This window comes from Branchiostoma floridae, chromosome 9 (genome assembly GCF_000003815.2).
Source record: "Branchiostoma floridae strain S238N-H82 chromosome 9, Bfl_VNyyK, whole genome shotgun sequence".
NCBI classification, from domain to species: domain Eukaryota; kingdom Metazoa; phylum Chordata; class Leptocardii; order Amphioxiformes; family Branchiostomatidae; genus Branchiostoma; species Branchiostoma floridae.
The window spans coordinates 1,048,801-1,062,767 of record NC_049987.1 but is presented as its reverse complement, the minus strand read 5'-3'; positions in this window follow the sequence as shown (position 1 = coordinate 1,062,767).

The following is a 13,967-nucleotide window of genomic DNA, read 5'->3' as shown; positions in this document are numbered from 1 at the left end:
CTTTGCGTGTTTCAAACAGTTGTATTTTAGTCATTTCGTCACGTTAAAATTTGTCCGGGCCCATTAGTTGCTTTTGATTCTAATTTCTATCAGGTCGGTCCCAGGGTAGTGACACGCTTGTGCCGCAAAATCTCCAGCGGTTTAACGTTACAAGTTACAACATGCAACACGACGACAACACTGGTACAATTATGTTGTTGAATGTTCCAACTACGTGTATAAGGTGTTTGAAACACTAGTCAATCATTGCCGACTCATCGGCAGTTGCACATTACCGGAAGAAGAAGAACCGTGTTGTTGATTTGACCCGGCCTGCCAGCGCTATCATGCCGCGCGGGGCAGCGGCGCGCGGCGTTTTGTTAGCGGAATTCTTATAGGCAAAAATATAATTTTAAAGCCCATAAACCACAAAATGTTTGGTTTATATATGTGGGGAACACATATGCACACAAAATGTTTGAGTTCCGTGATGTTTAACCTGGTATTACGTGGTATTACTTGGTATTACTTGGTATTCCGTCTTTCAGTATATCCCGCCTGACAGGCTATTGGCACACCGAGTGTGCCAATAGCCTGTTTAGGCTATTGACACACTGAGTGTGGCAATAGCCTGTTTAGGCTATCGACACGTCGATAGCCTCGCTCAAATAATTTTGATTTATCACATTTTTGTCCTTTCTGGAGTGGAAGCGAAGCGAAGCGTCTCGTCATGCGTCAACATGTGTTACTGAACAACTAACTAAAGATAGAAAACGCGGGTGCCTAAAACCATCGCATTAGGCTTATTTTGAGAGCTAAATAACTTCCGCTAGAGTCTGGGTGAACTGAACGTACCTCGGTGTTCCTCCAAACTCATCCCTTAATCGTAATTCGCGGCATTTTGGCACTTATTGTACCACGAAAATCGACGAAAATCGCAGGAAGAAAACACGGAAATGGCGTCCTCGCAATGTCTGATGGGAGGTAGAAGGGCACATCAAATATTGGGGGCTTTATTTCCATTTATAGAAAGACTTTCTCAAAGCTAAAACTTCTACAAAATATAAATATACTGAATCATATAAAATAGTTCGTCAATGTTACATTCAAAGTTGTATTTGTTCTGTGACATTTTATGTTGTTATTGTACAGCAATTTAGCAAATTCCGTCCCTAAAATTCTAATGGTTCCACCTACAGGTCAAAGGGTTTCCTCCAGGAGGCGGGAAGTTTGTTGTTGGCTTCCAGAATTGTGCGTAGATTCCACAGAATTTATCAAGAAAATAACCCTTTTATTGGTGTTTCTAACATCCTTGGTCCTGGATAACAACCTTATATAGCTTTTTGTTTTCTTTCTGATGTGATTTTCGCGAAAACAGAGCCTAAAACTACCGCGGTCTGCCGGAAAAATAAGACCCCAAAAATTGGCAAAATGTCGTCTGACGTTCCCGCCAGTAATTCTTCATCACCCAACTCACAGTGAACGGGGATATCGGTATTCAGTTGAACCGTATCGGAAATACATCGTAACTACTATCTCCAAATGGATCGGAAAATTGTAGGTATTGTTACCCTGCTTTGTGGTGATATGGAACTGCGTCGGACACTTAAAGACCAACCCCGTACTATAAAACCACCCAATAAATTCGGCTAACGTAAACTACTAGAGCTCCGTCTTCTGTTGACAGTGGTGGAGTTCACATCGGGGAAGGCTGGCTGAGACCCCTGACCAACACAAGTTTATTTTCAATTCAATTTTGATATTAGGATACTACATGACCTTCCTACATAAGGTATTGAAGTATGATTATACATAAAGCTTTACCTAACCCAGAAAATAAAGCAATGAAAATGCTGGCTTGTTTTACTCTGGTACTCTGAGACATAACTGACAGTTACAATTGTACAGTCTACATAGCCCCTGTTGGTACACTTACAAATAGACACCACATTATTAGCCATATTAGACACATAAATATCAGAGCTAATTCAGTTATAAGGAAGATTTTCAAGTTGCAATTATGTGTTGTAGATACAAAAAGACACTTTGATACAAAGTTGGCAAAGCAGAGTTGAAAGTTTCAATTTAAACACAAGGTTGGTTTCCCAATACTTGAAAGTCACTGTTATTAGGACCTCGATTATGTAACTTTGTTACAACTATCTGGATCATTCTGCAGGGTTTGATAGTGTTTCCTTGAAAACCAGTAGAGAAAAATATTTGAATTTTTGACCAGTATTTTATGCTAATCTGTTCCTGCCTTTGTTTCCAGCGTGTAGACAGTCTGGGATGTTTATTCAAGTTTATGTATTTATAGGGGTCAATTCACCCCTCTAGCTGCTGGGATGTTCACAGTAGGGAATAGTTCCTTAGTGCTTTGGCCAGCGCACACCTCCATGGTCTTTAACGTTTTCCGATAGAGCAAGACACCCTTCCGATAGGAAAAAAAAAAAACAAGCACATATCCGACATTTTTCCAATGAATTCATCGGTTTTAAATCGGTTTCTTTTTCCTCCAGATTCCCGATGGCGGTCGTCAAGGCAACAAGTAACAAACGCAGTAGGGGGCATTTCCCGGCTTTGAGTGTAGCCATGACAACAGCAGTGATTGACACCTATGACTCAAGCGGTACCATGGGAACCACGTCACGTGATGGAGCCATCTGATGTATGAGCATGCCTAGCCGATGACCTGAAGTGACAAGATCAGTCCACTACAGGAGTACACTCCTCCCTCGACTGAAGATGGTATGCAGGTAATTGTATTAGTGTTGAACACATTCTGCGGAGCAAAGGTCACGACATTGCTGGGGATTTCCCCAGCTTGGATGTCGTCATGGCAACAGTAGTGATTGGCAACAGTAGTGATTGACATCTCCGTATTGACTGGCACCTTGGGAGTTGCGTCACGTGACTGAATACGTGTTGAATATATTATGCAGGACAAAGGTCATGAAGTGGTTGGGGACCAATCATTACTTACGCCAAAAATAGTTACTCAAGCAACTGGATATGGTTTTGAAACGGTCAGACGTTTCGGATAGAATCCACTATCCTTCGTCAGTGACACTGAAGACCATGTCAAAACCATATCCAGTTGCTTGAGTAACTATTTTTGGCGTATCTTATAACCTGGATGTCTATCCTACATCGACAATCATTACTTAGTTTTACTTTTTTGCACCGGGATGATACGTTATATATTCGGATGGGTAATACTAGTACCTCTTTACAATAAGCCGACTTTTCATTTTTGCCTAACCTTGTAAATCAATAGTATTAATTGTACATGACAATAATTTTCCCCTCTTTGCGGTGAAGAAACACAGAAAGCCTGTTTCATGTTTCACTTTGCCGTCTGATAGTAAGAACAGAAACATTGTGAACTCCGTTGTAAATAGTAATAATGTCATCCATGCACTTTTGTAGTAAATAAGTAAAATTGCATGTCGTTTCATTCGTGTGATAGCATACAATTGCATCATTTAAGTGTACGGGACTGCTATGATTACTTTGAAAGTGGGGAACGCGTTTCCTTCAACGTTTTAATGGTGACAAGATATATGCAGTCATTTCCAAAGAAAACTACAAAATGCTAGTGGCTACCTGGATAAGGTATAATATACACACAAACATATATATCTATATAGAAAGAGAGACATAGATATAGATAGATATCAATAAATATCCATAAATACGTAGATAAATAAATAAATAGATAGTTACATACATACATGTACGTATACGCCGAGCTAGCGACGGCGAGCTATATTGTTGGCGAGCTATATTGTTGCTTGCAATTACCATGTGTTTCTTTTGTCGTGGAAGTGATATCCTACATGAACAATAAATGTCAAAACAGATCTTTGTACAAAGCACTGCATTGGGTGGCACCGATTTTATAAATGTACGATATTTTATGTGACCATGGATACACTCTCGATCAGCACGATGGGTTTGTGGGTGGAATGATTAATACACCAATTCTCACACTAATAACACGGTATATCGTACATCATACATCATTACGAGTCTTACATGGCCGCATTATACATTATGTTAAACTACACGATCAACCCTACAAAGTCATATCATGGTAGTATTTAGCACTTTTGAGAAAACGTCTACTTGTCCCGGGTTGCTTGGACTGCGCATATTGTCTCTTCAATGTTCATTGTGCTCTTGAGGTGAACCAGATGTCAGGTATAAAAGACAGAAAGATTTGTAAGTCCGCGTTATGTCCGTGACTGCAGAAGGACACCTTGCAGAGCAACAGCACCCATCCAAGAACAATGTTTGCACAGCCGACATAGCTACACTGTCCCTGTCCAATTTATCGGCATGTGTCGATGCAAGCGCATCACTCCAGACGGCAAGTGCATATTTTCATAGAGGCTTTCGTCTTGTGACATGCAGACAACAGAATGTTGAACTGAAGCGAAAGTCCCGGTAGTGGTCGAAAGATAGTGTCCAGGTCTCTCGGCTACATCGAGTATACCCAAAGTCCCGTCACGTCTGCTTTCTGGCGTGATGTACCTAACGAAAAATAAAGGTAACACTGTTTGAAGCAACCTCATAAAATCAACACTTTACAAAAACTCCAATTCTAGTCTTGACGAGTAAACAGTTTTCTTGTCGTTAATATAGATTGTTGGCAACTGCACTTTATAAGCCTTTCCCTAGAACAAACTCAGCCTCCATTGTGTTTTGTACAAGTTCACCATGTATGTTTCATTTTATGTTAGGCCATGTTGATTTGATTATATGGATGACATCCGCGCTCGCACCAATTTTCGGCCGTTTCCAAAAAAAAAAAAAAGTTTTCGACCACACAATAAATTGTGCAAAGCAGCTGTAAAATGAGCACAAATATTCCGTAGATTGAAAAAAAAAAGGAAACAGATAACTAATCATAGTTTAATGCCATAGAATGCCAAAATAAGTCTAAAGTCAAACAATAAGATGTGAAAGGACAGATAGAAAAAAAAATCTACTGTTAGTAGGGGGAGGTACCAGTACAAAAAATTCAGGTCCCTTTCAGGTCCAGAGGATTATTTTCAGGTCCGGATCTGAACCTGGACCTGATTGTCTGTGGAAACTTGAGAACTGGCAATACTCAAAACAATGGTAATTGGTCAGTTTTGCTACAAAGGAATCTGGTGGATTATTGGACTCCCACTGGCATTTAAAAATCCCATCTCCAAGTAATAAAGGCTGTCTCTGAACCTTTGACTGCAGAAACTTGGAACAATTGACTATAAACTCTACTTGACTTCGCTCATGTTGTCTTCTTGGCCCCCGGTAAGACCCCAAATGCCTGCCGACATAGTGTGTCCATTTCATTTTGTAATTTTCGAAACCTGTTCGTCTGATTTTTTTCCAGGTCTGTTTTTTTCGGATTGGTCCAAGCAGAAAAAAAATGTCTTGCACCCATATAATGTACGGGTCCCTACACTTGGGCATACCATACTTTGTGTGTTTAGTCCTATGTTCAACCTTCCTGGCCCGGCTTTGATTTCATACTGGAGGCAACTTTTTTTTGGCCAAACTTTTTTTATTCGCTCGCTCGCATAAGTTTTCGAGTTCCCAGAGGATGTCATCCATATAATCAAATAAACATGGCCTTACACTATAAGTATAAGGTATGGCAGACATCACCAAAGGCTGGACAATATAAAATGGATACTTACAGCATATGTCAGCAACATTACAGTGGTGTATGTAGATATTTCAGAGGTTTGCAAAACAAGGGAAGAACAAAGTAGGATGATTGTGAATGCGAAGCTAGTGGCAGTGCCTTTTGATGGATGTATGTACGCCTGCAAGTCCCGGCAGCCAGGCAGAAGTCTGCAGTGAGTTCTCTATCAGTTCATTTACACCCTTTTTAGATATGGGAATAGAGGAACGTAGCATAAAAACACTGAAAGACATCAAATCAACAAACCATGTAATCAACCAACCAACCAACTCAACCAAACAACCAACCAACAAACAAACAAACCAGCAAATAAACCACCAAAGAAAGCAACAAAGTGCCAAACCAACATGCACATTACATAAAGCACCAAGAAGCAGCAAAGTAACCAGCCAACCATCCAATGTAATATATACAGTATATCCAATTAGAAATGAAATGAATGTACAAAATATCTTTCAAAAATAAATGTAAAACATCTGTCCATGTAACATAATGATTGTACTTTCGTGACTACAACGAAAACAGTCGTCACATTGAAAACCATGAACATAAAAGCAATAAAGAAAAATCAGGAATGACAGTAAACTATGAAATGAACAATCTAAAAATTATTTCATCTCTCTTCAGTTCTCTGGCTCCACAGTGACCCGGTACGTCAAAAGGTCAACGACCTTGTGACAGGGGACCTGCAATTGACAAAAAAAACACGTATGACATGTAAGGCATCATACAAATTTTATTCAACGCGAATTATATTTGTTGAACTGACGTTTTTGTCTTTCTACTTCCTGAATAAGAATGAGATTGCTGACTTGGGTCTGTATGTAGGTCAACAGCATATAACTCGAGAAATTGTGGATGGAACTTTGTGATTTTTGGTAGGTGTGTAGCGGTTGTCGAAAGGAATGCCAAGTTTGAAAACGGTTTACCTGGCGTTTTCCTACGGTACTGCAGCGAGCTTGGTATGTTTTTTGTGGTCTGTTTTGGGCAGCATAAGTCAAAATCTAGCTGGGCGATTTTCACGAAACTTGGTAGGTGTGTAGCGGTTATAGAGAGGAAGGTCAAGTGCGAAAATAGTTTACCTAGCTCTTACCTACGGTGCTGTAGCGGGATTTGTATGTAAGTGCGTTTGTCTGTATGCAAGATAACTCGAGAACCCTTGAATGGATCCTGATTATATTTGTTAGGTGGATGGGGGTTAGGAAAACAAAGGTCAAGTTCGATAATGGGCACCCTAGTGGCTGCCTAAGGTACTGCAGCAAAACTTTTAATTTTGACACTTCGTGTTCTGGACATGCTGTGGTCATGATTTTTGAGTGGTAGATAGCCCTTGGAACAGAGAGTAAGTGCTGTGAGTTTGGACCCCCTAGCGGCTTTTTGGGAACTGCAGGCACCGATTTCCGTTCAAATTTTGGACGAGAATAACTCGAGAACGTGTAAACGGATCATCAGGATTTTCGGTATGTAACTAGAATGAGTGATGACTTATACAATGTAATACTAATTATGCAAATCAGTAGCTAATTTGCATAATTAATGAGGAAAGCTCATAAATCCATGCCAACAGCATATAACTCAAGAAGCTGTGTATGGATTTTCATGATATTTAGTATTTAAGTAGCGGTTGCGGAAAGGAAGGTTGTGTTTGAAAATAGTTGTCGTAGCATTTTCCGTTAGGACGGTAGCGGGCCGAGTGTGTGCGTCCGTTTGTTTGTGGAATGCATAACTCGAGAAGCCTTGAAAAAATCCTGATAATATTTGGTAGGTGGGTAGGGGTCAGGAAAACGAAGATAAATTATGATAGTGGGCCCCCTAGCAGCTTCATAAGGTACTGCAGCAAAACTTATTAACAGAAGTAAACTGTGGTCTATATATCTCATTTTGATCCATATCTATGGACACAGCTGTTATATAGATGTTTTGCTGGAGTAGCCTTAGCTTGTGAGCTGGACGCCCTTACACTGGGGACAAAGTCTGTGACAAGCATGAAATTCTGATTGACCAGGGATGCTACCATTTCATCTGTCAGGTCACAGTCTGGTTTTTGGTAATATTTGTGTGTTTGTAAGGAACACAGTTCATGCAGTCATTTGCTATTTAGTAATACATGAATAAGACCTTAAAGTCTTAAATAAAGGCATGATTATTTGGCGAAGAGATGTGTTCGTTGAACTCTAGTTTACCACTGTTTTCGCTCCTGGAGATGACCCTTCCCTTCGCCAACACCTCGCCAATGTGGCCTTTGACTAGTGATAGGGCCTGCTGCCGCTGCTTGGCGGCCTTTTTGCGCTGAGACCTACAGAAGTGAAATGGTAAAGATATGAGTCTTGGTTGGTGTGATGGTTTGCGACTATCAGTATTTCATTGTGATCATTCATCATCAGCATGTGTCTGGTTACACATCGAAGTGAAATACAGTGAAAGTCTTGTTTGGTGTATGTAAGTGAAAAGGTACCAAAGGAATTCGTGCCCCTGACATAGGCCTGTTTTACTCGAGGCTAAACACTGGCGGATCCAGAAATCTGTCAAGGGGGGGGGGGGGGGGCGCTCCTATGACGTGGCCGGGGGCCGGAGGAACTTTTTAAAATCTAGAAGCTGTCTGGTGCATTTTAGAGTCATTTCTGAGAAAATTTGAGCAACGAACTCACACTGATTTTCCTGATATTTTGTTTCTGTCTTGTGGATTTTAGGGATTTTCCCAGTAAATATGACAAAGGAATATCAATTTTCACTTAGTAGTTATATGTTGGCATTAAGTTAACGGCGCTAATAGGGTATTTTTCTAATGCTCATTAAAGTAGTCAACACACAATGCTTTGAAGATCCATACTTGTTTTTAATGAAAAGTCTTTCTGTAAGTGTTGGCAAGAGATGTACATAATATGGACCGACCATACAATAGACCATACAATAGATAAGTCATTCATAGAATGTACAATTATAATATAGTCAACCCTGGTCGGGCAACAACCTGCAAAGTACCTCTAGTCACCTAATGCTTTACAACAGTTCTATCCATTTTTCCGTTTTACTCTGCCCTAGGAAACCACCTTTCCCTTCTATACTGAAGCTACGAAAAGAACGATTTGATTAGATTTGATTTATTAAGATTAGAATAAGATAAGAATCTGTTGCTGTCTTCTTCATTCGGAGAGAGGATTGATGAACAGCATTCTCCGGGGATGATCTGCTGCATACATGTTGATGATTGTGCTGTAGTCCAATGGAATGTCTTTGTGGATGAACAGGAGGATGAGGGCATTCAGGCGGTCTTCACTCATGGTGCTTCTGTACACGTTTTTGATGTATCTGAGAGCTGAATTGGACCGCTCCACTCCAGCACTTGTGACTGGGGTCAGCATCAGGATGTGGAGCATAGCACAGACATTGGGATAAACTCCAGGATTGCTGTATGGGTGGCTGAGGGTAGATGGAAGCGATGTTGGCTTAAGCTTGACTGGAGTGTCTTTCCATTGTGCTTTCCACAGACGCAGTTCCTGATGAAATGAGAATGGAGACGGCAAGTCTGGTTCGTAGTACTCGTGTAGCTGGTTTATGTGGTCCTCTGTCATGTCGTGCAGGTGTGATGGAATGAGCAGCAGAGTGCGGCAAGCATGGACGGTGAGTTGGCGGAATCGTGTTGCGAGCTGCTCCACCATACTGTCGACAAACGGGATGAACACTGATCTTCGGAAATAAGCTTCTGGCTTATTTATTTATTCATCTCCAGACATGTGGGTAGCCCCATTCAGCTTTTTTTAAGCTGATTTCCAAGGGGGCCCTCTACATAAATAACAAAAGCGAAACGTGTACATTCAGTAAGACAACCAGAGGACAACAAACAATATATACAGATAAACCGAAGCGCCATTATCAATAACAGTTGTCGATGTCAACCAAAAACGTCAACGGTGGAGGTCAGAGGCCAATGTGCGGAGGAGTGTGTCTTAGGGCAGCTTTAAACTGCCGTAGGGTTGGTGCATGTCTAATGTCCGCCAAAAGTGTATTGTGATATGTTGCTCCTCTGTATGCAAATGTGCGGTGGCCAGCTGTGTTTGTGTAATTGGGTTTATGGAGCAAAGAGGCTTGTCTGGTGTTATGGCTGTGTAACAGGTGGTTGTGTACAAAGGTGGCATACAGGTATGTCGGGACAAGCCCGTTAATACATTTAAAGACCATCACACACATGTGTTCCTTTCTCCGCTGCGTCAGATACTTCCAGTTGAGTCTGCTGTGTAGGTCTTGGACACTGGATCGTCGCTTCATTTGTAGGATGACCCTGGCAGCTCGATTTTGAAGAACCTGAAGTTGTCGCTGCTTGGTGATGTTACAATTTTCCCATACAATGTCACAATACTCCAGTAGTGGCAGAATCATACATCTGTATAACATACTTGTAATGTTGACAGTGAGACATGATCTTAAGCGTCTTAGCAAACCTATTCTCTGAGATACCTTAGAACATACCATGTCAATGTGTTCGTTTCATGAGAAATTGCAGTCAAGGAGAACACCTAGGTATTTGAATTGGTACACTTGTTCAACTGTTTCCTGATCAATCTGGATTTTAGTGGAGGTACTGCTCTTAGCTTCCCACTACTACCGAACAGAATCCACTTAGTCTTAGCGACATTCAGTGTTAGACGATTTGAATGTAGCCAATTTAGAATTGTTCATCTTGTAATTTTATTTTTACTGTTTACCCAAGGAAGTTCTCTTTTTTTTGTTTACCTAGTCACTTAAATATCAAAAATGTCAATTAGGAGAAAACAAATCGCTGAATCAACAAGCCTGTTTAGTATATACCTTAGTACCCTGCATTTATCAGGGATGTTGTGCAGAAGAACCCCAAACTCAAGACAAGGCACGGGATGACCACAGAAATGGCTGTTTAATACATAAGTAGGTACTAAAGAGGTCCTCTTCATGAACCCTCGAGAAGGGAAGTACATCAGCTGCAGTTACAAGCCTGAAGGCCTTCCTGATTTCACAGACATGACAGTCACCAGTGATAACGACATCTTTTCCTAGAAAGTAAAACGTCAGAGGATAAGAATCATCTGTCCCTGTTTAAGTACAACCATGCAAAGAATTTGTGGTGAGATGATGGTATGTCCTTAATGATTCAGCCACAGGAATATCATCGGTACTAAGTATCTGCTTTATGAAGTTGATCCGTTTTTGTATTTAGTATTTGTTGATCGATGGCCATAGCGCTAGCCTTTGGTGCTGATGAGAAAGTACAACCAGCACACAAAACAATGGCTGGAGTGTTCACCGCTGCAGCTTAACAAACGTATACACAAGCATGCATCCTTCTTTACATTGTCCTGGGGCTCACACTATATTTCTTCACAAATGAGACAATGTATCGCTATGATCCGAGTCAGGACCAGTGGAGCAAGCGGACCCCACTGATTGACATTCCTAAACTCCTGAGCCGTTGCCATGGGAACATAGATTCTATGCATAGATTATCACTTTACTAAGACTATGGTGTACGACAAAGTCGACTAGTCACAGTCGACTAGTCAGACCGCTGGCCGAACCCAGAAAAATGTTTATAATTTGCCCAGCCTTTTTGTATTGGATGACCAACTGCACATACTGTTAACCTGTACTAGCGACTCCCAGGAAGGGTACGTGTATCTGGTGTATGTGTATGACAGGTCTACTGATGCCTGGAGAGAGTTAAAGGCAACCTTGCTTAATAATGAGCATTATGCGTACGAATGGGAATCATGTTCCCCTGTGGCACGTATATATATACCTGCTATATCTTATGGGGACATAAAACTCATTATTTCTTGCATTATTCAATGTTGATGTGTAGGATAAGGACAAATAGAGTAAAGAAAAGGACTTTTGTTTAAAAAATGTACCTTAGTACGTACGTTTCTATAAATCTATGGAGCCTGACATATAAAAAGTGTCCATGGCAACTACTACAGCAAATTGAGGAGCAGAGAAGATTACCTGATGTGTACACCGATAAATCTGGCTTTATGATAATACCGTAACTACTGTCGATTGACGACCAGGACAACACCCCGTCTTGCCACCTGGACGGTATCATAACCGGCTTCCCCCAACCTGGCTGGCCGCGCCCGGTTGGCATCTTCGTGTAGCACAGAATCAGTTCACGAAGCTGTTTGTTAGTGACATCTTCCGTGGCTGATCGCCGTATTCCAAACAAAATCATCTCCTTCTAGACACCGTTGAATTTTGTTTGTCTTCACTGACCGCAGATGTCAAAATTCATAAACAGCTTTCCGTTCTCTCCGTTGATTCCCCCCCCCCCCACACACGAAATCTCGTCTGTCAATTCATGTCTTACTTCTCTTTTTCAAGGGTAATTTTGCTTAAATCAGCCTAACTCTATTTCAGAGTTTTGACTTTGATTTTTGGTAAGGGTAACAAGAATAAATTTGGAGTATACAGTTTACATATGATTCAAATAAATCTTCCCTTTAGCCTTTGGGTTTCCTGCGGTTGCATGAGATGTGTTTCATATTTTAAGAACCTCTTCCATGTGAAACTGTTTCTTCCTTACTCTGACTTGATCGTACATAGACTAAATGATTGGTCCAAGAACAGCATGGTAAATGAAAAATTGTAAATAAAGGATGTACTTTATTCTAGACATTTCTTCGATATTTCTCTTCTATACGGCTAAACATTCTTAGTTACAGAACTATGCAGTTTATCTCTCGTCTTCGAGTTTCAAATGGTGTACAGTGGGTTTGAACGACAATTTAGTGAACGGTCTTTGAACGAAAGTAATACCACGGAACATAAATATATGGCGACACCAATAAACAATGGAACTAGTACAACAGAACAAAAACTAAACTATACAAGCTTACAAATATTTAAACCCCTAGATGTGGGTCCCCATGTGCTTCAAGAGTTCAGTTTGGTGACATGCCGCATGCCCCCCACACTCTTTTATGTGTGGACCCTTCTAAGAACGGACAGAGAGGCGCGGGTCTTGAAAGCTGTCGTGCACTTTTCACATGTGTAAGGCTACTCCGCTGTATGAGTCCTGGTGTGATCTCTCAAGACAGCCAGCTGTGCAAACGCTTTTCTGCATTTTTTTACCCCCGTACGGCTCCTCCCCGTGTGGCGTGAGTCCTCCTGTGTACACCGGTAAGGCTTCTTCACTGTGTGAGACCTCATGTCCGTTGTTAGCTGAATAAACTATTGAACCTATTGTTAGAGTCCACAGCCTGGCAAAATGTCTCTTGCAGTACCCATGTGTACTACCTGTGTGAGTCCGCGTGTCTCGAAACGTGCTGCACACTCCGTGCACTGGTGTGGCTTTTCTCCTGTGTGCCACCTCTTGTGAGCGGTTATGAACGCGGCTGCTGAAAAGGAAAAGGGGCAAATTGTTCGTGTTGATCGTAAACAGATGGGGCCCTAAACAGCTCCCCTGGGGAACACCGCAAGGTAATTCCATTAACCCTATCCAGACTGGTGGGGGGGGGGGGGTTGGCTAAAAGTGCCCGCGCCGACTTTGACCTCCTATACCTCCCAAACGGCTTGTGCTAGAACAACCAAAGTTGGTGAGTTTTCCTAAAATATTGTTGGCAACAATTTATAAAAAATTATTTAAGTTTATGATTTTTCGTGTTGCCATGGCAACGGGTTTCTGAAAGACAAATTTTACAAAAATCAACAATTTTGGTTTAAACAATGGGATTTTAAGATTTTCTTGCTAAAGTAAACTTCTTTTCATATATCTTTAATATCTAACACATCTTAGTTAAACTTTTATAATTAAATATTCATGAATTATGCTAATGAGATGACGTAATTGGTCAAAATCCAAGATGGCCGACAATATCATGATTTAGTGTATAACAAGCCTATTTTCACTCAGATTTCATCACTACGTGGTATTTTCTTACAGAAAACATTCTTGTGAACTATTTTAATCCATTTCCATGGGGTTTTAGCGTTATATGTTGAAAAAAATGTATCATGAAAAATTTAAGGTTCATAATCCAAGATGGCAGATAGCTAAACTACAGATGACGTCATTCTACGACGTCATTTTGACGTCGTTGCGTCAGCTTTTGACAACATAAGTCTTATAACACTTAAATATTAATAAGAAAGCTTTCTTGGTAACTTTTTAAGTGAGATATTTAGGTATTATGGGAATCCCCCATTTTAACAAACAATATCAATTAATGACGTCATAATTACGTCATATTACGTCATAATGATATAAAAATTGCAGGAATTATAAAACTCGATGAGCACAACTCTCCCTGCAAATTTGGTG